We start from the raw sequence: 27,425 nt of genomic DNA, 5'->3' as shown, positions 1-27,425 counted from the left end.
GTCGAGTGAGTTCCGCCTTCTGTTTTCTAGCACTTCAGTAGTCTCGTTAAACGAATAAGAGCAAGTGCCATTTTTCGTCGTTTTTATTCGTTTAACTTCTTGATTTTGCTGTCTTATCGACAGTAACATTAATCCACCATCTTCTGTTCCGAATATAGTTCGACTGGTGCATCAGGATCTTATAGATTCGATAGCTCGCATTATATTGGATTACTCTGAAAAATATTCGTAAAGCCGAACGGTTACTCAGAATGGCGGCACAGAAAAGATCTTTCAGTGGTGGGCTTGCAACAAATTGAGTCACCACGGGATTACCAGCTTGATTTTTGAGATTTCGAGGGTTGTGGGGAACACGGACATATCTAACGATGTCCAGTAAAATCCTGTTTTGATTCTCTGAGGCGATCGCGGAGAGAAAAGCAGAGTTGCTGCAGTTTGGCAAAATATGCCAATACAGTTTGAAGGTCTTCAAATGAATTGCTTTGCCTTTATTACGAATTAAACAACAGCTTAAATGAGATGTGCTCATTTTTACTTTCAGTATTTTACGGTATTAAATCAACTCAAATGCAGAAAAATCATTTTATTTTTATATTCCTTCCTACGAGTAATATAAATAAAAGAAAAAGAAATATTTTATTTCTTCCTTATTTTTTTTTTTTTTCCTCCCGGCGCACTTTTAATTTTTTCGAACCTTTCCGATATCCATGTCCTGGGAGACATTTATGGATAACACTTTTTTATGAGTCCCAACCACAGAAGATTGTTTACCTAGTACATCAATACTATAGATGACGACGAAAACCTGCTCTAGAAATGAAACACGCATCTTTATCGAGCTACTTCAGGCCTCCAGTAAGCAAGGTCGTACGAATACACATCGAACAATGAAAAATATCTGCCACCTAAAACTTATATAATGTATTTTTAATATATGATATTTTTCAGTAAACCGAATGGCCAACCACCTAAACAAATACTAAAATATAAGCCAAATGGAAAGAGAAGGCCGGGTAGACCTCAAAAAAGGATATTGGATAGATAATGAAACCGGAATAGACCAATATGGTCTATGTCAGTAATTAGCGTGTTGATGATATTTTTCATAAAAACGCTGGTCTCTGTATGACACGGGGAAGAATCTCATTTCATCGCTGAAATGTAGGATTTTAAACTCTTTTGCGTCGTTGCGTTGTAGAAAAGTAATTTGGGAATCGCCCACTAGAAGGGTAAAACAGAGAAGCCATCGGGTGAGAAAAAGACATTTGTCTTTCCTAGCAGCATGGCTTCTAAAATAAGGAAGTAAAAAATGTGACTCATACAAGAAGAATTAAAGTCGCCTCCTTGGAAAAGAAACCGCAGTGTTGCATTTCGTAATTTGTTGTTTCAGGTTAGACGCTTTAATTTATTTGTGGTCAGAAGAAAATCCTGGATGCCTTGTGAAGATGACACACGCAATGAGCAGAAGATTGTCACGTGTTAAAAGTGAGATAAAATCGTCACTCTTGCTGTCAAATCCTGCCATTAAGGAAATGCCGCGAGTGCTACGCGAGGCATCGAACCCCTTTCAGCCTGGCCTGTTCCAAGATCACGTGATTGATGGTCACGAGAAGGAAATTGCGCAGGTCGGATGGAGATGTTTGTGGTTACACCTAAAGTTTGGCGGCGCGAAGCAGCAATCGATTGGCGGAGAGGAATGAGGGGAATTACAAGACACGGCACTTGCTGAGAGGGATCGTGGCGGCGGGATAGTTAATACAGGTCACGTGACTAGTGTAACGTAAAACCACTCCACCGTTGCAGACGGCTTTGAGTTGGAACAGCGGCAGAGTCACGATGAAAGAGAAATACCTCGCTGAAATCGAATTCCAAATACAGCAGACTTGAAAGAAACTCGCTCTAAATGAGACTCACAAAATTCGGCAACTTTTACAATACCCTGCCAAAATATCAGGAATCCCCTACAAATCTTAACACGTTTGTAGTCGTCACCCTAGGGAAAAAAAAAAAACTACAAAAAATCTATTCACCCTAAGTAAACCCAACTCCATGCACTACACTCCAAGATTTGTAAATTTTCTTATTGGAATCCCCTCATATTCGTGTTTAATCTGATTCCACTCAAGGCACTCATCCAATGAAGAACCACCCGGGAACATTGTAGATCCTAAAAGTGACCCTAGGCAGTAAATGAGCGATTTTGTTGGGACAAGACGAAGCTTCACACTTCTCAAGAAACATTCATCGGAACCAATACAACAACTGAATCTTATTCTGTGGTTGTGTTTCTTTGATGGGCAGCCATGGAATTCCTCGTTGAAGAAACCCTGCAGTGTACAAACTCAGCAGAACAACAAACATGCCGTAAACTCCACACAGTGTGAGGACGAGCTGAACCAGTGATAGTGTTCAAGATGAGCTGTCAGGAAACCCACGGGAGATTGTAGTGAGGAAGCTCCAAAATTGCAGCAAGTACATACAAGTAAAATGTCAAGAATATCTACACCAGTTCCTTAAATGCTGATTTGCCTACCATTCTCTAATGCAAAAACCGAAGCATGAAATTCTAACAATAAAAATTCTACTTAATCCTCTTCTGAAGATGATTTTCTCATCTTCGAATATCAAAACCCTTAAGCTTCTCTTGGCATAATCCAATCACATCCACAGTTACTTTGCCTTTCAAAAAGTTGAGATTTTTCTTCTGCTATAGATACACACCCTCGAAATCCCAAATCCAACTGGTAGAGAAGTCCCATGTCTGAGGGTGGGAGGGGGGTGCTTCAGGTATCTCTCAAATCTCCTTAAAATTATATCCAGTTTAACAGAGGGCCATCAGACTGATTTTTTTCCTCGCTCACTTATAACATAGCCTATCAGTCGTCCACTTTCTGCTCTTGTATCCATGATTATTGCTCATTTGAAATGCGTTTTTATTCTTTGACTCTCCACAAAGCCCCCTTACACGCGCGTGCAGCAATCAGCCATCATCAATTTTCACTCCGAATTCAAACTTAACGTGCATTTCAATCGGCGTTTTGCAGAAGACACAATCGATAGTTATTTAAAGGAGTCAGTAATTTTCTCCTAACCTTCGGTTTCCGGAGTCTTATAGCAATCTCACCTTTCTTCGGTGGAGATGCTGTAAAAAGTAAATAAAAATTAATTAAGAAAAACAAGGTAGAAGAGAACAAGAAATTCCACAAATATCAAGGTAGTAGAATGTGATGAATAATTGCGTTGTATGACGACAACAAAAAGAATGGCGAAAAAGAAATTCTCCAAGCATCCAGTTGGGATTGCAATCTGATGCAAGATTATAAGCGAATTTTCGTCCCTTCATCCATCATATTCACGAAAGATGACAGTAGTTTAGATTATTTTATTGTAGACACGTTAGAACTTAGTTTCAACGCAAACTAAGTTCTAGAGCAAACGCCAAATCAACTTTTAATGCATAATATAAATTAATCGGTAAACATTTGCGTGAAAAGAGAGAGAGAGAGAGACTAGGTAATTACGAACTTCTTTCCTAGCATTTGACAAGGCTATCTGGCTGCCCAACAACGACCGAAAAATAAAGATTTGCGAAGTTTTGGATTGGAAAGAATTATTTTCAGCATGGAAAATAATCAGACTTAAGCAGAAAACTTATTGAAATTTGAAACTAAAAATGAAATAAATAAAAACATTCCGAAATCTTTTCTATTGTTACCTAAGACCAAACACATCTTCAAGCATTTCATTTCTTTTAGTAGAATACGTCTAAAATAAAAGTCTGTGTTCGATTTTATAATGTAACTCTATTGTTCCTTGTACGAGATTATTAAAGATTGTTGTAAAATCCCTTCGCTCTGATGTCCTTCGTCTAATCTATTCGGTGATATCCTTCCCTTTCAAATATTCCGAATATTCCCTGAGAATGAGGCCTTCTGCAAACGTCAATCAAAAGAATTCGTAAAGGAAGCGAGGGAGGAGGGGAATAAAAATTGAGTGCGAAATCGCCTCAAGAGGGAGAAAACCCAGCACGCGAAAATCAATGAATTGGCTTCAATAGATGGCGTGAATTCCACGCGAATTTCTGATCAATCTTGAAAACATAAAAAATGCCAAACATTTCTGCATTTACAACGTTATTTCATCCCATACAGTAGGAACCAGCCAACAAACGTTTCTGGCGCCCCCCCCCCTCAAGTTCTTCCTCTGTTGTTTATCTTTTCTGCAACGCACAGTTTCTGCCCGAACTTTCTTCTCTTTTATCGCTGCATTCAAGCGACACCAACTGATCTTAATGTTCCCGTAGATCATCTTTACTCCGCTCATTTACTGACTTTCTTTGCCGCTCAACTTTGCATCGGAATATGGTCGCCTAATGATGCGATTAATTCTGCTGTGCCGTCAGGACATTGGCCTCGTTAATTAATTACCCAATTAGACGCCATTTACGTTGGGATGTGCACGTGACCCGATCGAGATGCCGAATTTGCAGGAGCGATCCGTGAAGTCCACCCCAGCACTCATCAATCCTGACAGGAACGAAACTCGACTTGGCCACGATGTGATCTGAGTGCTGGAACCAAATTCACCGTACAATGACGTCTGTGCGAAGGACCTCCGCCGGCGGAGTGAATCTTCCTAGTCAATTGCTCCGTTCTATCGCTGTTTTTCTTCAGAGAAAGCTGCGCGTGCTCGCCATGCCAGGCAAGCGGGAAGCAGCCAATCGAAAACGGGAGTTGCGAGTACCGCGGCACGCGGTGGACAGCGCCCTACAGTCGGTGCAACGCTCGACCTGGTGCCGGGAGACGGCGAAGGGCCACACTCGAGTGATGGGTCAAGCAGGCTGAAAGGAACTTCGATCCCCGGCAGTGCGATGCAAGAGTGAAGAAAATCCCCGAGTGGCGTCCCTGGTTCCCTCGTATTAGCTGCGGATCACGTGATGTGACACCACCATGGTCTGGACAAACGATGTTCGCTAACCATGCTCAACTGAGCGGAGGAAATATTCTGTGGGTGCACACCGCGCCACCTGGTGACACTAGTCAGCGATGTCACGTGGACATCAAGGAATGATCAACAATCCCTCTCGGATCAGTCGCTACAAGGTGGGTGTTTTACAGCAAATGGGGGGGGGGCTCTCTTGCATGCATTTAAAATCAACAATTTCTTACAAAAAAAAAATCGGCCCTTGCATTATTTGCTTTCCTTGCACACACAGAAACCAGCTTCTTATTTTTATTTATTTATTTATTTATTTTCATTTACCGTCAAGGTTTTGCTTTTTGCAATAAACCTCTAAGTATTTGAAGGCCTTTTTCTCTGCTACGCACGAAAGCCACGCTGAAAAAGCCTCTTCACACACACATTTAAAAACGTGTGTCGATTCGCTTACTGTTCACTTACTAGTATTTTACGAGCATACCTGACGCAAATTGTTTTCCCTTCCCATAACAGTTTCCAGCACAAAAATACTGACGAATCTCCTCGTTTCACATGCCATCCACCCATTTTACTCAAAAACAGTAAACGTAACAAAAACTCTGAAAGCACCAAGTGTAATATTTGGCAAGTACCATGAGCATTTAACCGTTGGGATATCCATTTAAGGTACTTTTAAAAACCACTACCAAATTATAAGTCCGTAGCAGTTGTATCATACAAACAACAGATATTGCTAATGGATGTTTAAGATTACTGCGTTATCAGAAGGTCTCCACTATTGCTTTCGTTTTCAACCGGTAGCGTCCACGTCTTTTTTTAAGAAAAAGTTATTAAACTCAGAAATAGATTTCTCTAGACGTCGCTAACATTTTAATGCATTCGATTCCAAAATATACTAAACAAAGGTGTTTTCATCATCCACATGCATTAAACTCGAGCCATTTTAAATTATTTACTGTATGATTACGTATTATTGCATATTAATAAGTTACATCATTAAATAAAGACGGGTTCTGTTATATTTGTCTGACTTTAGTGATAACTATGTGTGAAAAACTTGAATAGAAATATGTTTTATATTTAAAAATCAATCTCTCCGAAGCGTAACCTGAACGTTATTTCTCATAATTTACCAGTCAGCTCGCATTTCGGCAGCAACGCAATTCATTTATTTTTAAAGAATAATCCGTTAAACGTCGTATGGAACACAAGCATGTAGTTGTGAGCTTGCTATTATTCGCAGCATTTTCGTTTGTTCAGAAGCTGTTTTCTGTACTACCCAAACTAATTTTTGAGTTTTAAATAATCGGTTAGTCTGAAATAAAAGTCGCCCTTAAATGATGCCACAGATTTTGTAGGATTTATGTCCCTTCCTTTGAGAGGATCAAAAAGAATTTAAAACATCGCATTTTAAATCCTCCATCGCAATTGTTAGTCCATATACAAAAGTACTACGATTTACATAAATAAAATGTAGGAGAATTTTATGTCGTTACATGAAGTTTTGGCTTTTATAATTCTGTTTATTTTTGCCACTTCAGTAATTCCAAATATTGTTGACACCACTATTCTCAGAGCATTAAATAAAATCAGTAATTGGATTATGATATTTAAAAGGTGTTTTAGGGATTGTTAAGATTTCGAAAATACGCTATAGTGCTGCGATTCCAATTTGAAAAATTCGAAATGTCTCTAAGAAAACCACCTAGTACATATAGTACATATAGTTTTTATGATAAGGATATAGTTATATCCTTATCATAAAAAGCCACATTTTGCAAAATTTGTGACATCTTTTTAAGAATAATTCCTTTACCTATGCTATCGTTTTCAATAAGCTGCAATTTCCCTCCTTTAATTATTGTTTAATAGATAATTCTATCAACTTTCCACCAGAGGCATTAATCCATCCAAACCGGCAATGGCTGTGAATTCTACGAATTCCATTCCTCAATATTATTTGCTATACTAAAGTAAAAAAATATATATATATAAAAATGTGTTGAATGTAGGTTTTATATATTTATTTTATTCATTTTCTTCTGTAAAAAAATATTACGTTAAATATGGCAACCATTATTGCAGATAATTAAGAATTGTGACTATATTTAGAAAGCAAATAGCTTCTGTAAATATATTCCGACTGCGCATACATAAATGAAATGTGCAAAAAAAACATAAATAAAATGGTGGTGTCATTTTAATATTATACAAGCCGAAAAAACAAAGTGCATTCTAGCAAAGGGCACAAAATTCTCGCCGTTTAAAAATAGTGCATAAATTAATTAAATTCTACAGGTAATATGTGGCTACATAAATAATACCCGAGAGAAAATATTCCCAATGCGAGCATGTTCGAGTGCCTTCTGAAGAGCATTCTGCGCAGCCATTAGTTGGGTTTGATGGCAGACGACATTCCTACTTTCCTTGTGCCGACTAGTTGTTAACATCACGCAACTACAAAACTGTGATCAAATAAATCAAAATTACTGCACATACATTATAAAGTGCACTGGTTGGTTATTACATAGTAATCATAATCTTCAAATAGAAACTTAAATTAGCTTCTAGATGATATTCAAGTTTTCTCATATAGTTCTCATAGCGAAAGTATTGAAGAATACACACAGTAACATTTGTAATATTGATCTTCGGGGGTAAAAGTAATTTTATGTTGTTCTTCCTCTCATTACTGTTGGTCATGGTCTTGTAGAAACGCGAGTACTTTGAGTTGATTGCGTCGCTGATACGAGCCCGCACTACGTTCCAAGTATGCCTGCCACAAGTTTACATAGAGGGCGCGTTATAAGAGTGAATAGGTTCAGACTTCTCTGTAAATAAAGTTAAATTTATGCTTAAGATTACTAAATGAGGCAAGCATCATTCTTTAAGGCAAATATCATCCTGGAATCTACCCTGTGTTAGCTGTAGATCATATCGATTCACTAAATTACTGAGAATCACTATCTAAAATTTATTTTATATCCTTAGGCACTATTTTGAAAAAAAAAATTCATTAATAACTAAATAAACTAAACATAGATAAATAAATAATTAAAAAAAACAACATTTTTCTCTAGTAATTTCTGAAATTTATATATTACAATTTGCGCCTTTTAAAATTATATTTAAATGCTATTTCAATAATTGTATTTTATGAACAGACTCCAGTTAGAAGTAAAATAGTTATTAATAATAAAATAATAGAAAGATAAATACTTTTAGTTATCTTGGATGCGAAATATACGAAGAAGAAAAAAGACATAAAATTAAAAAGTTCTAAATTTTTTACAGATTATAGGCGTGATAAATAGAACACTCAATCCAAATATAATACAAAAAGAAACACACTTGAAAATATACAATAATTTAGAATTGCCTATATTATTATAAGAATAAAAACAAAGAATAAAACAAGTGAAGTGAGATTCATGAAAAGAACTGCAAAATACACATCATTAGATCAAAAAAGGAACGAAGACATTTTAAAAGAACTAAAAATAAAATCAATAGAAGAAAAACTAAACAATTATAAACAAAAATGGATAGAACATCTAAACCGAGTGCCAACACCCGATATCCTAAACAAATAATAAAATATAAACCAATTGGAAAGAGAAGGTAGGGTAGACTTCAAAAGAGAATATTAGATGGATAATGAGACCGGAATAGACCAATATGGTTCATATCCGTAATTAGCGTTATGATGATGATATTTCAATAGATGAAAAAATAAGTGCGTTTATATTTTACAAGACGTATTTAATAATTGTTTTTATCTCTACAAAATACGTATTCTTGACTCCAACTTCAGAAAATCTAATGATGATGCTGAAATATCAAAAAACAAAATAAAATTTCTTAAATAAAGAATTATAGAAATTTAACATTTCTGGATGAAATTTTTATTTTGAATAATAATGGAATTCACTGCTTACGTTTTTTTCAATTATTCAACCTAAGCACTAATTTGCAGTTGACTAGCATTTCGTTGCATAATTTTCCGTAATATATAGAAAAAAAAATTAATTTATGATATAATGTTCTGAAAAGATTTCACGTCCCTCCGAAAATTTGATATTAAAATAGAAAAAAGCGAAGCTTATTTAACTGGAATTGATCGCCGTTATATATATCAAAACGGTAGGCTACGCATTAAACAAGCTAATAAGTATAAATTACCAAAAAAAAAAAAGTAGACGTAAAATAATATTTTATATTAGCGGGAGTATGTAGTTTTAGACATGCTGGCTTTCTTATATAATGTTATATTGTAGGGAATTTGATAATGTTAACGAAAGAGAGTATTAAATTTGAAATAACATAAAAATATAGAACCGATTAATAAGATGAAATGGCAAGAATTAAAAAACCTAAATTAATGAAAATGGTTGAAGGCAATTATTCAAAAATTAGATTTAAAAGAAAATGATGGAAATATATACATATATAAAACTGTAAGCATGCATGAGAAGCCAGCTGTATGACGATGTGCTGGCTGTTTCGAAGAAATTGTCATCAGATTACGTTGCTGAGAATGCATTACTGACCAATACGGTTTTAACACAAAAAGACTATCTAATATCGCTCTGATCTAAATCTGTAGGATTATTGTCTCTTGCCATTTTCATTTATTTGTGTTTCATTCCTGACATTTGACCTTATGACTAGGTTCTATATTTTGATATGTTATTTCAATTTTAATTTTTTTTCACATGTAGTTCTCATAGTTCTTATTATCAGATTATATACAATGTAACATCGTCTTGCTCTCAAAAAAATCTAGTTTTGTTTAAAACTTCATATTTCTAATGTAAAATATTATTTCAAGAATACCTTGTTTTTCCTAATTTATACATATTAGCCTACCATTTTAATATATCGGGGAGCTCCATTATAGTTAAATAAGCTTCTCTATATACATTTTGATAAAAAATTATTTATTATTACTGACACCTCCAAAGTGTCCAAGGACTCAGTGGCGGGGGGGGGACACTGCTCCACACAACTTAATCATCCACCACCTACTCACAATGCCATCCATTGCCTAATAATAGAATTCTTTTTTTTGGGGGGGGGTCTGTAAATGCGTATGTTTGCTGGCTGTTTTGCTTATAAGGAATAAATAAATAAAAATCTATGAGATTGGATAATTTACAACCGTAAAAGGTCTCTGATAAGATTCTTCTCGTCGAGAACAGAACTGAGATCTTTTCTCAATAGCAGGGAGCAATGTCCTCTCATCTTTCAGTTGCACTACACAGGCAGTATAATACGCTCTCCTAATGAAATATTTATTAAGTCACACATTACATTACATTACACTTATATTGAAAAATATTGTGATTTGAATTATTTCAATTGCAATTTCAATATTTCAGCATTAAACAACGGAGTATAGATGAAATTTGAAGCTCATAATGCTCCATTGATCATGCTCATAATAAATTCAATTACATTGCTCAAATATCGTTGAATATCAGATCAGTTAAAAGGACTCTCCCGATGCATTTCTAGCAAATGAATTAAACGATGAATAGCTAATTACTTCGGCAAGCAGGTGTCGCATCATTTCAAAAGGAATATTTTGTTCGGCTGAAATGAATCCTCGCAAATTCATGTCAGGAAGAACATGGAATCTAATTATATAATTTTCTTATGTATCAGTCAGCGAGTATCTGGGCGAAAGCGTAATCACCGTTGCGAAAAAGCTTCGCTTTTCATTGGAGCTTTTTTTTTAACATAATAATTTGAGCGAAGTTATTGTCTTTCGAACAGAAGATATGATTTTTTAATTTCTGCTACTATTTGCCCATACTGGTGTTATTTACAACTCGTACTATGTTTGTGTTACCGCAAACATTAATGCCTGCAATAATTTACAACCATTCACTATGAATTTTTGTTAGTATAACGAGGGGGGGGGGCAAACTTGTCCAGATAAATGATTTACAGAATGAAATACGCACAAATTTTTAAAGAGATAAGAATTGTGTTATAATATAGAAATAATAGATAGATATAACATAGAAAGAATTCATTAAGCATATACCTAAAAACTGAATAAAAATCAGGCTTACTGTACTTCTGTGACTATTAGTATTATTATTATGCAAGTTGCTACTTAGACTTTGCTAAACTAACTACATCTTCTGCGCAGACGAAAAAAATACACATACTACACTAGAGAATGAATTATGATCAAACTGGTACGAGAGTACAGTAGCATTGGAAGCTACAGACGTTCCATCTGTCGGATGGAATGTACGCATTTAAGAATGGCGAAATTCATCGTATTTATACGGTAGTTGCAGTCGTTTAAAAATTCTGGAGAAAATTTCAGTATCGATATTTCTCGAGAAGTATTTCGAATAACAAATGCAATATGCATTTATCACAACTAGAATAAAATTTCTCTTTCTTAAAACTTGATCAGCGTGAAGAATCGAACTGTTTCCAGCTGGAAAACCTAATTTGTTCATACCAATAGGGAAGTGGCATTGCAGACTATGGCATCGCGCAGGTCAGAGGTTTTTTATTTATTTATTTTATCGTTGTTTCAGCTGTGATGTGATACTTCTTATCTCTGCAAGGAAATAGCAACAAATCATGTTGTTGTATCCTTTCAAAGGTAAGAAGTAGTAATATTATCCGGTTGCGGAAGTATTCGTTTAAGATGTTTACGGGATTAGATTGTGTGTCCTTGGTAACGGATATACCTTCACCGGTTTAGTTAGTTGTTTGCCGAGGGATATCCTTTCATGTATTCTGATGACGGGTCTGTGGATTGTTTACTATCAGAGTAATGGAAGGTTTGAGGGTAGCCAAAGTTGGTTGATCAGTAGAAAGCAGGAGATATTATAGAAGTTATAGAAGTTAAGATATTATGAGTTACTAAGGGCATTTTATAGGATAGGATGCAGGAAAAAATTTTCAGTACATGAAAAGAGGGGAAAAACAAGGGGGATACCGCTTTTAGAAATTAAGTCAGATTGTGGTTGGTCAAGATATGAGAGACTCGATTTTTTGTTTGCTGAGTATTAAACAATAGAGTCGGTTATCAACAGTGGCTGTCCGTGAATACCAATTAATGTCTGCATTTTTTATGTGATTCCAACCAACGAAGCGTTGTAAACCTGTATACTGCGTGCTAAGATATTCTTTTGTTATTCATATTCTTTATTACATTTTATAGGCCAAAAACTGTGCTCTAGTGATCGAACCTTTTCAACTCCCTTTAGCCCTGCAGTCATCTGGGCAGTGGTTTTATATCAGACGATGAAATTCACCTCTTACCCAAAAGATAATCACGAACATCCTTGCCTATGGCAATATTCGAATCCCTAGCCTGTTGGTCGCAGAGCGGGTACATTAACTACTATGCTAACCAGGACGGCGAATTACGGCTGAATCAACTAAGGCCATGGAGCCCAGCGCGTGTTCTGCTAATTGCACGTGTTCGCGTACTTCTCGTCTGTTTGTTTGCTTTTGGGATTTTTCATGGGAGTTTCCGGGAGGAAGAGCCCTATAAGTATCGTATACGACCGGTGTATATGATAAAGCGAACTCGGCTTGAATTAAAAACGCCTTTAAAGGTCTTCGCTTCTTAGAGGAATTCGAATCCAGTTTTTGCAGACCAAAGCAATCTGCCCAACTTCAGGAGTTGATTCGTTGAGTGATTTTAATAATAATAATAATAATAATAATTTTTTTTATTTTTTTATTTTTTATTTTTTATTTTTTAAATAATTTTTATTTATTGATCTCTCAAATATTTTCGTACATACAATGATCATCAATTGAGTAATATTCCAACATATTATTTTACAAAGTTCAGTATCTAAGTGCTGCATATATACAAATAGTTGATAGTTCATTTTCTACAGTGAGATTTCAATAATAATAATAATAATAATTTTTTTTTTTAAACATTTTGTTATGTCTCAGTATAAATTACATACAATAATAATATTTACAATATTTACAATAAGGTTTATACAGAATTTTTGAATTTAGAATATAATAATAGTAATAATTTTTTTTTTTTTTTTTTTTTTTTTTTTTTATAAACGACTTATTTGTTTTTACAATGAAAATGATAAGGTTTACTATCACACACAGTATCTGCACACACACAATGAAAAACTTATTATCTTTTCTGTACAGTACGAAAATTCGATATACAAAATGCAGAGTACATTTTATAATTATGAATATACATTTTTTTAAACTAGCTAAATATGGATTGGCACCAATGTGCACACAATTCACGATACAATGCAGTAATGCAGCATACACACACAATTCAATAATAATAATAATATTTTTTTTTTTTTTTTTTTACATTTTATTATGTCTCAGTATAAGTTACATACAATGATAATATTTACAGTATTTACAATAAGGATTATACAGAATTTTTTTTTATTTTTTTTATGTCTCAGATGAATTGCACACATAGTTGCTGTAGTAATTATATGTATATAATATTTATAACGCATTACAAGTGTGTATAACAGATACTTGCAAGTTAGTAATTTTCTTCCTCGAAGCTTAGCAGAGCTTATCTGAGGAAGATAATAGATGACAGAGGGTGGTGGTTTCATGGTTGTGTTCCTATAGTGGTCACAAGCCAGGTGTTGATTTTACTGTTTGTTGGTACGTGTTTGAAAGACTTTGACTGCTATTACAGTTTAACTTCTTTTTTTTTTTTTTGTGCAATTAGGGTTGGATTTAGACATGGTGTGTTTGTTTCTTTGTGTTCTTGTAGTGGTAGTTTTTTGAGAGGGGGGGGTTGTCGTGGTTTGTGTGTGTGTGTGTATGTGTGGTGGGGGAGAGAGAGAAACAGGAATTGCTCTAATTTTCATTCTCGCTATAATATTTATATAGTGCCTGTTTCAGCTCTCTGTATGTTCCTAGGTTTCTGTTGTCGAACGGCAGTTTGTTTATCATGTCAGGTACGTAGAAGTTTCGGGTGGCTTTGCCGTTCTGATTGTTGTACTTATATGTTATGTAGTTTGTTGACTGTGGTCTTGTTATTTGATATGTTGTTCTGGTTACTCTATATGTTGGGCTGTAGTAGTGTTTTAACATGACTGTGTAGTGGCGTAAGTGTTTCACCTTAAAATATTTTGTGTTTTGTCCATGCTTCCTGCACAAGAGTGGGTTGTTCCCAGTATATCAGTTTTATCATTTTATCTTGCAACCATTGTAGCCTGTTAAGTCTGTAGTCTGCGCAGAATGCGTATGATGTGATTGCATATCTTAAAATGTTTTCACATAATGCTTTATAGATTAGTATTTTTATGTGGGTTGGGGCAATGTCTTTTAATCTGTATAGTTTGCTTGCTATTATCCTAAGCTTGGTATGTAGGTAGTTTGTATGGCTATTCCAACTTTGATCTGCATCGAAGTGAAGTCCAAGGTAGCGTGTTGTTTTCACCTGTGTGATGGTTGTGATTTTAGGTTCTGCACTTTGTGTATAGGAGGATGAATGTTTGATAGTGAGATATTTAGTTTCTATAGGCAGGGTTTGGGGGTTTTTGAATATCATTAGCTTTGTTTTTCCAGGGTTTATATATATGCCATTTTCGGTTAACCAGTTAGTGATTTGATTGATGTCGTGTTGCATATTTTTGTAAGCGATTTTTGCAGTGTTGTGAATGGATACTATGGCAGTGTCGTCTGCATACTGGAAGATTTTACTTTTTAGGGGGAGTTGGCTTATGTCGTGTGTGTATATGTTAAATAGAATGGGAGATAGGACAGCTCCTTGCGGTACTCCACAGGTTACATGTACCTCTTTGCTGTGTGCTGATAATAATAATAATAATAATAATAATAATAATAATAATAATAATAATAATAATAATAATAATAATAATAATAATAATTTTATTATTATTATTATTATTAACGTTATGATTGCATATTATGCATTTACAAAACATGTAGTTTTTTTTGGGTTTTTTTACGGTGAATTTCATACAAATTTTTCCGTTTTTTGTATTCAAAAATGTGTTAATAATAGTTACTATAGTGGTAATTTATAGTTTGCAATTGGATAAGATTATATTTTTTTAAACAGCATTTATAGTATAACAGTAAGTTATATATATTTTACAATTTTTGCTTTTAATGTTTTTAACCGCTGTAACTACAGCACTTCAATGTACTAAATAATTCTTTTTTTTTTCCTGTTGATCTCGGTTGAGATGTATTGTGTCAGCTTGCATCCTCGAATCTTTTTTAATTAGCTTATCTGAGGATGACACCGGTTTAATTTTTTATTTTTATTTTATTGATTTGATTGCTGTGTTGGAAGTAGGCTGATGTTTGGGAAGTCCAATTAATGATCTTAAAGGTCCGATCAAAGTGAAATTGCCGATATATTCTGGTGTTAACCATCTGTCTTGATGGTTCACATTCATTGTTATTGTGGTCTTCTTTTTGAACTAATTAGGAGACTTTTTTTTTCCACTGTGGCAACCTTTCTATGTCTTCTGAGCTTTTAATTTGTATCGGCTTTGAAGTTTGTGACTTCCTCAAGAATATCTTGGCATCTCTGATCCTTTTTTTCTTTCTGTTTTTGCTATTCTTGCTTCGTACAACAGATTCTGGTTGAATGGTGTTAAATATTCGGGTAGGAAGATTGGTGTATTGTCTTGCAATGCGTTCAAGTCCTTGGCAACTGGTTTTTTCTGTCTGCTGGCGTTAAGCTGTAGGAGGATATCAATTGCGTGGCCTAATTTTAAAACTACGTCTCTGAGGTTTTCTGTAGGTGCAGTTTCAGGAAGACCGTTTATTCAAGATATTCTTTATGTTGTTGCTGATTTAAACGTTCGTATTGTAGTTTTAGAGAATGAACTTCTTGACGGAGTTCGGATGCCTCTTTCATCAAATTTTAATTCATCATATAATAATAATAATAATGGTATTGTACCAAATCCGAAGGAATGGGAGATACAGTCATTTCACTATTCATCCATTCGTAAATGCAGCACTGCATTATTATTATTATTATTATTATTATTATTATTATTATTATTATTATTATTATTATTTAATATATCAGTCTCACAGACGAAAGATAGAGGAACTTATAGTGTGCCGTGTGCACGGTCCATAAAAGGGTTGTGGAAGAAGGAACCTGTTGACATTTGTCTTGAAAAGCTGGAGTAGTTATCGGGAAAACACTTTGTGGAAGAGGAGAACCAGGCTCAGTGCTCTTGTATCTGGACTATAAAGGGATGTTGGACAACTCCTGCTTGTGTTTTAATAGGTCCAACAGAAAGCAAAGACATGGTGGATCCCAGTTCGCTAGAGCAGTGTACATGGAAGTGCCTGTAGAAAAGACACACTGCTCAAACAGATCATCTGGAAGATAGTAGCTGAAGTGAGTCGGTGAGAGAGGGAATCATCCATCATCTGAATCGCTCTCCTTTGTTTTACTCTGTATTTTTATTGAAAAGGAGCTTTCAAAACGAGGAGTGCGCTGATATGTAATTCATTTCCAGTTTTAGTAATGGGAGATAAATTATTGAGGAATACATAAAGAGTTCCCGGTCATCATATTATCCCTAATGGACAAGTTTTTTCTTTCTTTTTTTTTTGTTATTGTTTTGTTTTGTTGATGTACACCAATGTCTAAGAACAATTGGATCATTTGCTGTTGTGTTTGAAGATGACCTTAATCACCAAGTTTAAAATAACATACTTGGAGCAGTAAACGCAGATACTCGGCGATTATCCGCTTGTATTTCTAAAACAACTGTTTGAAGAGCACTAAATAAAGCTTAGGTCTGCATTTGCAAGAAGTGTAGTACCTAGGTAAGAAAAGTTGCAAGTTTAGAGCAAACTGTACTTGCCGATGAAGCGATGTTCTGAACTATAGAGTGGATAGCATTCTTTAGAAATTATTTCTGGAGAAAATCCTCTTACAACATTTCAAGCGAATTTCTAACCCCAATTTTTGATAATGTATGGCTTAGACTTTTTTTTGGGGGGGGGGGGAAGGATCACTTAATCGGACACCATATGGTCAACAATTGTCTTAGCGTACATCATTCCTTTTTTGCAAAATGAGCTGTTGGATCTTTTTTGGAGGATGTCCTTGTCTTATCCTTCACCAGCTACATCTTGACTTTGGCTAAGAGATTATTGCGTCTGGAGGTCGCGTGAAAGAGTTAGTATTTATAGTAAAAATTTTGATCATTACATTCTTCATACGAAATGGTCAACCGAGAAAAGAACGAAAGAACAACGCAAGCATTACTGCGACCCGCAAAACGTTATCCAGGTAGAAGAAAAGCATTTCGTGCAACTAAGAGTATTCATGTTATTTTTTTAAAACAGTTGATTCCAAAACAGTAACTTTTAAGATGGTATTAAACACTTTGCTGTTTCTGGTTATGAAATAAGTATTTAAGACTTGTTTTCGGATATACAAGTATATTGTGGATCGAATGATGACGACCGATGAGTGTACAATCATTTTCGGCACTTTCATGGCGACTTCTTTGAAGTGGTGTGTTCTTTCACCACCGTGTTTCCATCTTTAGTGACGTCAGCTACAGTTGTTGCACACGCTAATTGTGCTGCAATTGTAGAAACTGATCAATGACTAATCCGGCAGCCTATGATGACATCTTGCTGGAAGTATGAGTATTATAAACCATTTTCTGTTTTATTTTAGTGTATTCCCTTGTGTTTAGATCTCGTTGTGCCACGTGATTTGTCACTGGCACGTAGTCAGGTTGTTGTGGTCGTTTGGAATTACGACAGAAGCATCTAAGGTATAAAGCTAGTGTATCATGCCTGTTAATTGTGTGCATTCTTAGGGCTGGTTTGCCTGTCCTCCCAGAATAATAATAATAATAATAATAATAACTTCCACTTCCTTGTGAAACAGGCTAGCTCGCCTTCGTATGAATGTATAGTTAGAAATGTAATTTGCACGAATAAATGTCACAATATAGTATGTTATTATGATTATACCGTGTATATGGTTTAATCAAGAACTCGTGACATTTGCACTTCGTTACAAAATATGGATTCTAATCCTGTATAGAACTAGAGGAACCTTTCTAAGGACGTTTCAGCTGAAGGTGGGTTTTCAGTCTAATACAGAAACGGCTGGATTTTTCTTTCCGGAAACATTTTTTATTCGTGTGTTTCGGCCGGCAAACTGGCCGAAACATACTCCGATAATAGACCTGTGGAACTACTGGAATGAGGGCTAGCTATTCCGTTTCGGTGGATTTATTTGAAAGATCCTAGTGGTAGGCAATGAGCCTCAGCGTGTAAATGCATTCGAATTCGATGTGAGGAATCTTTACAAGAGCTCTTTAGATGAAGATGAGTCAGCTAGTCCCATGTGGAAGTGTAAGACTTCATGCAACTCCAGTTTTTTTTTTTACAAACTGGCTAGAGAACATGCAATTAACATAAATGATACGCTACGTCCATGGGATTAGTTGCTTTCGTTATAATTCCAATTAATTTCAACTTCCGCTGCTTAATAATGAGAGCACAACACGCATTCAGTACTCAGTTTATCAGAGACTATCGCGTTGGACCGCGGCGATGCTTCAGAGCAACCTCAGTATGCTGGAGCATCGATTCCAGTTCCAGAAGCACTAACTGGAAATGTATCACAAACGGACATGATGAATCCGTGCACTTCGTCAGCTTGGATCTTTGTCACGAGCATTTCGTTTTATTTTCCAAAGGTGCTCACTAGTATTGAGTGAGATCCGCTAACCCTCTGTTAGCGGATCTCAATACTTTCATTATATTTTAATCCCCCATCACATTCTTGTAATAATTTCTGATGACATGTGCTCTGTGACATGATATGTTACAGTGTTTATCACGAAAGGTTTATCATGTGCAGGTTAAATCGCCAACACGAATATATGTGTGTGTGTGCGCGCGCGCGCGCTCTTTTGAATACGATGTTCAGTTACGCTTCACCATTCATTTCTTGCCTTGTTGGCATCAAGAACTTTCATATCCCAGATGAGCACTGCTGTCATCGCTTTGTATTGTTGTGACTTAGCACATAAGAGCATCGTGTTGTTAACGTAATACTCGTTTGTCCTATCCTTCTTGAAAAAAAATGATACTAGAATTTATTGCTGCTTACATGGCATTTTCTCACTCCTGTATTTTAGCCCATTGCTAGGTTCTTCTCCACTTTAGAGGTAGCCTACTTATTTTTTTAAATATTTTTATTTATTTATTTTGCACATGTGTAGTAGCAATCGTGGTCTTATAGTGTTATGCTCCATTGAGAGAAAAGTTTCCAGCTTCTTATAACGAGTTCGGATACATTCACTTGCAGTAATTTGACCAATTGCAGCAATTCTATTGGACCTTCCTATCCCTCAGTCTTTCGGCAATTTCGACCACTTGTCCGATGCTGACCCGATGTTTTCCTTCTCAGTATACCCAAGACACTACTATAGTAGTGCCTTTGGTAAACTGAGTATACCCAAGACACTTCTGCACGTAGCCATTATAGCTACGCAACAGATTTGATATATTCTAACTGGCATCTGGCTTTCACTGTGATTCCCTGTTTGGCGTCACTTAGGTCACGACATCAACAGATACTTCTTTCTGAAGAAAATTTATCAGTTATTTATAACTGGTGCCTGCCACCTGTCGTTGGTAGCGTGTTACTGGTGGATTCCATTTAGTGTAGGATGTCTCTTATATATCGACCGCTAAGTGTGTATATCTCTCTATGTAATAAAATAGTTTCGTTTTGTTAATGTATCCATGACAACAAGTTCCGCTTTTGGTGGCTGAGTGGTAAGATGCGTGCAAACGTTTCGCTATGAAATCCACCTTACGCGACATGTATTGCTTGAATTAAGAAATAAATAAATGAACGATTTTTTATTTTATTTAGCTATTTTTTTTAATTTTTCGCGTGCCTTTCGAACCAAGGATAACTTCTTTCTTTCTTTATTTATTTTTATTAATTCCACAGGAAAAATTGGAAACGTATTTACTATGAGCTAGCTGAGGATTAGATCACGTGGGAACTCTGCTTCAGAAACCAAAAACAGACGCCTTTTCTAGCCATTTTATTTCACATAATAAACAGGATGACTCACATCGACTAATGAAAACATTATTAGCCTGTTGGTTGGATACGCTACCAGTCTGTCGCCGACACTTGTAATGAGAAACACAGCATATTCTATAAATAATTGATATTTTACATATTAAAATCTAAATGTTTTTTTTTTTTAAATATAAATATGAATTATCGTGCTAAATTTACAGGTGGCGCTAGTCTGACTGCCCTCGAGTGTTATCGATGAAAAGTGATGCACAAATTATTTTGCTCATGAGATTCGAGCTAAAGTAACGTAGTTTAGAAATGGTGCTTGGAATCTGGGAATATGCTCAGAGAATGAGAGAGAGCGGGGAGAAGTGAATTTGAATCGTGTTTTATGACTAACAGTTGCAAGAATTCGTGATCAGCTTGAGACCGATGGCAGTCACTCACTTCGATGCCGCAGCTCTGCCTAGATATTATAGGTAAACACTTGGATCATTTGATAGAATTCACCGACATAACTGTGTTTTGAAAACTTGTATATTGTCCAATTGCGATGTTCTCGAATTTTAATTTTTATTTATTTAGTTCTGGTATAAACTTGCAGCTCTTTCTCTATTATTATTATTTTTCTCAGCCAACTACAAAAGAGCTTATTGACCGTTTCTAATTATTTTTTTCGGTCACTAACCAATCTCTTTCTGCAGTGGTTGCACTGCAGCATATTTTATTATGTAATTTGATAATTTCAATAACATTTTCTCGTCTGTACATATGATTGCTTGTTAAGTAATGAATAATAAAATACTGGTGGCTTTGGATTCTTTTGTGAAGTTTTGGTAACGTTCCAAACGCTAGCACTTTAATCGAACTTAAGATTGTTGTAGAGACTTGACAGTTTTCAAGACATTAATTTCTCCACTGCGCATAGAAAAATGCTGCATCGGTCTTAATTCACAGTTTGTGCTTTCCACTATATAATAAAAAAAAAAATAAACATATTTTGCAACTTCGCGCCTAAATATTATTTTCTTACAATTCGTCATCAGTCTCTCTCTAAGAACAAGAATTATAGCGTGTTGCAATAAAAAAAATTGACCGTTAAAAATAAACAGGGACACACGAAATAGCCTTTTTATTTCTTGGGATTTTATTAACTGCCAGTTACCATAGAAATACCTTTTTCTTCTCTCTAGCAACTATTACCAGTTATTGCCAAACAGAAAAATCGCAGGTGTGCAAAGTACACGTTTCCGGAAACGTGTGGTTATAATATCACGAAGCGTGTTCTTTGACGTGACCTTGGCCTTCGGGACCAGAGTAAGTACATATTTATAATTAAAGTTTCCATTGTGGAGAAGGGTTGGATTGAACACGCATTCCATTAGGAAAGTGCGCAGGGAGTTGGCCAGCACGCGCAATGCGAAGCTGGGTGAAAAGGTTTCTCGGCTTTCAAAGCAGTCTTAGAAAATGAACACCAAAAGCCTTGGGGAATAGTCACTGTGTCTGTGTCCGCGCGCGCACTATTTGACAGCGAGCAACTATCAATCATAACGTAACCCTCTAGTGTCAGTTAATCTTCACTCTTGCTGCGCTGATGCAGCAGACGATTCATTCGCCAAACAATTTAAGTCAAAATATCACTCATATCTTGGACATAAGCTGGCAAACTTGATAAATGAGATCAAATTCAATGTAGTTGGCGTGTGTTTGAAAATATTATTTGAAGCGAGTTGCTTATGAAAAAAGATCCTGTTTCATTTTATGCTGTCTGTTGAATGCAACGAAATAACCCAAGACTAAAGTTAACAATTTTCGGAAAACGTTGTAAATAAAAATCTTGTGAAAATGAATGCTCTTATATTAACTATATATATAGGTCCTAAGAAAGAAAGAAAACTAAATAATAAAACAATGAGTGTAGCTGGCATACATACATACATATCGAAATATTCATTTCGATATTACCTCGAAGTGTAACTTTCTAGCAACAGCAAACGTTGTCATTGGTATTAAAATCGCATATATGAATGCTTATTGAAAAATAAATTTGTATTTTAGGGAATTTCTTTGCTTTTTTTTCTTTTTTTCCCCACTGTGGTAAATAAGTAAACAGTATGATTATTTTGTTTACCATTCGGTTACGTTGAATGGTAAACAAAACAATCAACCAGTGTATGGAATGGTCGATTGTTTTGTTTGCATCGACTCATTGAATACAAAATGTGTCTTAATTTTTTTCATCTCTTTGACCGTTTAGTGAATTTTAATTAAGGGAATTCTTACTGATATATAAACCCTTTTCCAAATTTGGTCCATTTTATGTAGGTGTAAAATATGTACTCGGTCAGTCAGACCTTTCTGGTTTAGTTGGATAATGTTTCTACTCTCCAACCAATAGGTCGCGGATTTGAATCTAACTGCTAGGTGGAAGATGAATTCCATCGCCGTCCTGCTTATCACCTGATGGGAGAATGGTGATCTCGCAGTGGCTTGGGGGAAAAAGGTCCTTGTTGGTCTGTGGAGCAAGATTTCCTGATTAGCTGACCACCATTGATTAGCTCATCCACTCTACTAAATGTACCGTAGCTTTTTACAACTCTTCATGAATGGGATTCGCAATAAAAATTAAATTTATATGAAATGGTACATATTAGAGAAGGAAGTTCATAATTTGGCTGCATTTATATTATTTAACAAATATTAGTAGACTGTTAATCGTAACATTCGCCTTACATGCTCAATAGGAGCCATGGGGGAAAGTTTAATGCGATTTTACTGCACATAATATATTGGTTTCTTTGGGTATTTTGTACTTGACTCTTTATATGAATAAATATTTATTTTTTAGTAATTAATATGCCCCATATTATTCTTTATTACTGATAAATGGGTTTTAATAATGCCTTTATTGTTTTTATTTTATTATTATTATTACTTTTCCTTTTAAAATTTGATGGATTTAATATTTTAATGAAAACTGTTTTAACATTCATTCCTAGTTTTGTCAAGTACTCATATACTAAAATAAAAGAAAGCTCCAATAAAACTATCGAATAACTTTCTGCTATTTAAATTCCAAACAACGCTTTAATAGCAACTAATAGTTGTAAAACAGGCATTTCTGTTGTATTAATTTTGAAATAAATATATGCACATGACGCTAATGATCCAAGAGAAGTACAAGAGATTCCTAGTATTCAATAAATTAACATTACTTCATTGTTTATACCGAGCTGTTAGAATTTAAAGAATTTTGATTAGCAATTATGGTATTAAAATCAAATACTGTTTGAAAGAAGATTGCTTATGGATCGAATGAATGACCTGTTTCACCGGCTGTTGTTATTATTACAAAACTTCGCAAATCAGACTCATTGAAGGAGTAGAGAAGGCTTGATCAATAATTTTTGATTGTGAGATTAAATCAGTTAATAAAATCCTTAAATTTTTTATTTACCCTGTGTGCCATCGTGTTTTGAACTTTTCATTGATTAAGTGTAACCAGAAATTGCAGTTCTTAAAATTAGTCTTCCGGTTTCTACACTAAAAAGAGCATATAACGAATTTTTACAATGTCGGCTTAAATCGTGAAGAACAGACATTTAAGGTGTAGGAAGAGAGCGAAATGAAAAAAAGAATCTTTTGTGTAAAAAATGGTAGAGAATTGTGAAGAGGAAAAATGCAGATCCATTGTCTGTGCTAAAGTGCATCATTAGCATGCATAAGAGAATAATGCGCTGGAAGGAAGCTGCGAATGGAATTAAAATTCAAACTACAGATGTTTTGCGAAAAAGAACGAGTCATAAGTAAAAGTATCGAAGCTTTTTTTTTTAACGTTACGACAAGTGAATATAAAGGAGATCGATATGCATAAAGTGTGCTTGTTTTTTTAAATAATATGTTTGCAAAAAAAGCAGAAGTTTTAAATGTTCTTGTTTTTATATTGAGTTGGTACCGAGTATTTCTCATTTTTAAAGAGAACTTCTTAAAAGCTAACGCAAAAGATATTAAGCTTTTTTTTATTTATTGTCATCACCCAATCGGTGTCGCTCTTACCATAGGCTTATTTCATGTGCAGTTATTTACAGAAAAAAAACGTCATAATGTAGCTGAAAAACGCAAGCAAATATCAGATACAGCATAAAAGATACAAACATATAACATAAAAAGCAAAAATTGCTTGGTTTTAGCATGGAATTTTTTTTCTTTCGGCATTTGTAGGCGTTCTTGCACTTAATGAGAGCAGGAATGTCTAAAAAAATCCAAATCATAGCATTACCTTATCCGCCATTATTTACATCAATTTCTTTTATCTTAATTGTGTTAAAATAGTATTGCTATATTTAAATAATGCATTAAGCATTTGCTAACGGTTTTACTATTGTTATTTACGCATATTGTACAGCTAATGCTAAATATTGTCTTCCACTCTCTCACTGGACAGTTTTTCGCAAAACTTTACAAAATGAATTCTCGCATCAAGTGTCAACATTTCTCGATAGAAGAGACGAAGTCGGCTGCTAAATTTTTTTTTTTTAGAAAGAATACCATTAACAAAAAATTTATAAAAATAATCTGCAGATTATTCGAGTGTCGATATTTTTTTTACGTTTTACGCTTAAGAAGCAGTGCTTAGTAAGGTTTTTTTTAGGGGGGGGGGGGATCAGCCAAGTAATGTCACACTATTGTGTACTTTTAGATTAATCCTCCTTGCTTTATATTCAGCAGTTGTTCTTTGAATATTTTGAAATGATTTTTGAGATGTTTAAAATGTGCTGAAAGAGTTCTCTCTCTGGAAATTGCAAAGGTGTTAGGATTTCTTTTCTTTTATCTCATTTAAATTGCTGCGTTTATAATATGAAAAATTCCAAATTTCCTAAGAAAGTGCGTTTATATTGTGGCATAACATCATTCTAAGTAGCTTCTCCCCTCGTTACGAAGAATCGCATTTTCTTGACTCTCCAAAGAGTATGACAATTTTAAAATGTGAATCCTGCCCACGAAAGGCTGTTAGCCTGTCCATTAGTATTTGTACCGTGGGTGGGCGGGCTCTAGAGACCCAACACGAACTTCTTTCAAGTTTTCATTTCAGACCTCCAGAATCCATAAGGATGATTCCGTATAGTATTTTACACTTATGATAATCCTATATCCATTTTAAGATAATCCCGATAATTTCTTTTGCCGAAAACCTTTATCGTAACAGGCAAGCTAGTCTGACTTATCCTGGTCAAAGTATATGTAGTGGGAGTGTTGCTATTAGGGAAATCATCTTAGCAAGTGCGAAGAATTGACCACATTATGAGAGATTTCAATCATGGCAATATACACAAGGCAAAGGAAAAGGGAACAATAGTTTTGGAATTATTGAGGGACACTTGTGTTAGGCAGCATAATGTGGATCAAAATAAATCATCAGAATAAATGGTTTTAGATTTAGTTGTAGGATCAGAGGATGTGATTGTAGATCAGATTCCAACCTTGTCCCCTATTGGTGAGTGATCACGTAGTTTTTGACTTGGTGGATGAGTTGACATGTACCAATCACAAGGAGAAAAAAATTTAGTGGACTGTAAGGCAAGTAATATAAATGGTAATCTTAGGAGCTTGCTAGGAACTGTACCACGGTAGAAGGAACAGAGATCAGTAGTGCAGAGGGTTAGTAAAGAAACAGGTCACAGATTGTATACCTAGGATGAAAAAGATAAATTGATGCAGAGTGAAATAGATGACTACGGGGATCAAACAAGAATTGATAATCAAGAAGAGGGTGTGGCAAAATTTTGTGGACAGCATTGTCATGAGGACTAAAAGATCAGGTTAGAAGATGACACGTATAGTAAGTGTGGTAAGAAATTAGTATATGAGAGAATTTGACTGAAGAAGAAGAATCTTATAGAATTTTTTCATTGTATATGTTCTTTTTGGGTGGGAAGGTGGTTGGGTGACCAATGGATTCTGGCGAAATAGGTTTTATTCATAGGAGGGGATAGTTGAGGGATTAGAAATGGATATATTTAGAATTTATTTAAATGATGTGGATATTAACTTGTTTGAGAGCCTAGACAAGATTTCTTCATGTATTTTGACGATTTCGTTAAGAAATGTGTGCCCTAAATCATTTTGAGGTGGAACGAGGATAAAGTAGCGCCATCATTATATAAGGGGTGTGGGACAAGGGATGTATTTATTTAGAATAGTTATTTCTTCATTGATGGTGGTGGTTAAGATTTCGGAAAAGTTAATGAAGACGTTTGAAAAACTGGGCAGATGAATGAGATTAATTTCATGAAGGTAATACACTGGTTTCATATCCTTGCTTTGATTATAACTCCAGAGGATGTGATTGTAGATCAGATTCCAACCCTGTCTCAACAGCATGCCTGAATGGTAACTATTTAGAACGTATTGCCTGAGAGTACAGAGGGAGAATTTAAGCCATGTATGAAAAAACTGTGTCTCCTAGATCTGACTTCTCGTGAGTCTTGACTCCAGGCGGATTCGGAATAATAATAACGTCTGCTAGGGAACCCGTAGTCTTTTTATGAGCTCCAGCCCTTTTTTCATCGTCTTGTAAACACACTGAGATCCGATTTAGATAAATACACAAGAAATATAATTTATATTTAAGTGAATATATCATATTTAATCTTCAATTTTTAATGCCTTTTCTTCCCCTGTGACAGAATGTGCCACCCCTTTTCGGAAATGGGTAGGCAGCCAGTTTCAATCTCTCTTCATCGTCTAGATTGAGTGAATTCTGAAAACATGCTGGATATGAACATTCTGGCGATGTTTCCTAAGAGACCATTTTTCCCAATTCTAATATTTCTATCGCACTTGTGTTCTGCTGTCGATTTTGCTCACTTGCGGGATTAAGTATCTCAGGTTCTTCATGGCGAAAAAAGTCCTGCATGTTTGTGCCGCTAACTAACTCTGCAAAAAAAAAGTATTTCTTTTTAAGTCGTTGACCAGAATAGGTCTTTGTAACGGTCTTTCTCCTGCTGGTCTAAAATCATAGAAGTTACTAAGAGAAGGAAGTTACTTAACAACCTGCAATTAGTGAGACCTACCTGTGTTTTTCTCTCTTGTAGCACGTGCGTCGTGCAAGTGCATTACACAATAGTATTGGAGGCCTGAAGTGGCTTGAAAGAGTTTCGAGTTTGGTCCTCTGGAGTAGGGTTTCCGGACAATGCACACACACACACAAACACAAAATAATAATAATAATAATAATCAGCAACAACAAAAAAAATCCTTAGGTAGTATAGTATATTGATACCGCACACGGTATCAATATACTATAGGTTTACAAAATAAACCTTTCGTGGGTGGGTGCCAGATAATAATAAAAATAACAAAAAAAACATCATGTTTTCATTTAAAGCAGGGGTTCTCAACCTTTTCCAGT

General features: G+C 35.2%; 2 protein-coding genes across 2 annotated transcripts in view; one reads left to right on the top strand and one right to left on the bottom strand.

Annotated features, from left to right (window-relative positions):
- The window catches only part of Polr3H (RNA polymerase III subunit H), a 245,335-nt gene extending 234,251 nt beyond the window's left edge, over nt 1–11,084 (bottom strand). The window contains exon 1 of the mRNA XM_090407537.1: nt 11,019–11,084. The gene's annotated coding sequence lies outside the window, so the exon portion shown is untranslated. The remainder of the gene's footprint in view (nt 1–11,018) is intronic.
- LOC150097122 (uncharacterized) overlaps nt 1–27,425 on the top strand; it is a 267,734-nt gene that overhangs the window by 86,518 nt on the left and 153,791 nt on the right. The window lies entirely within an intron of this gene.

Source organism: Typopeltis vanoorti, chromosome 17 (genome assembly GCF_054136105.1).
Source record: "Typopeltis vanoorti isolate ZY-2024b chromosome 17, IOZ_Tvanoo_1.0, whole genome shotgun sequence".
Lineage (NCBI taxonomy): Eukaryota > Metazoa > Arthropoda > Arachnida > Uropygi > Thelyphonidae > Typopeltis > Typopeltis vanoorti.
This window is presented reverse-complemented; position numbering and strand designations above follow the sequence as displayed.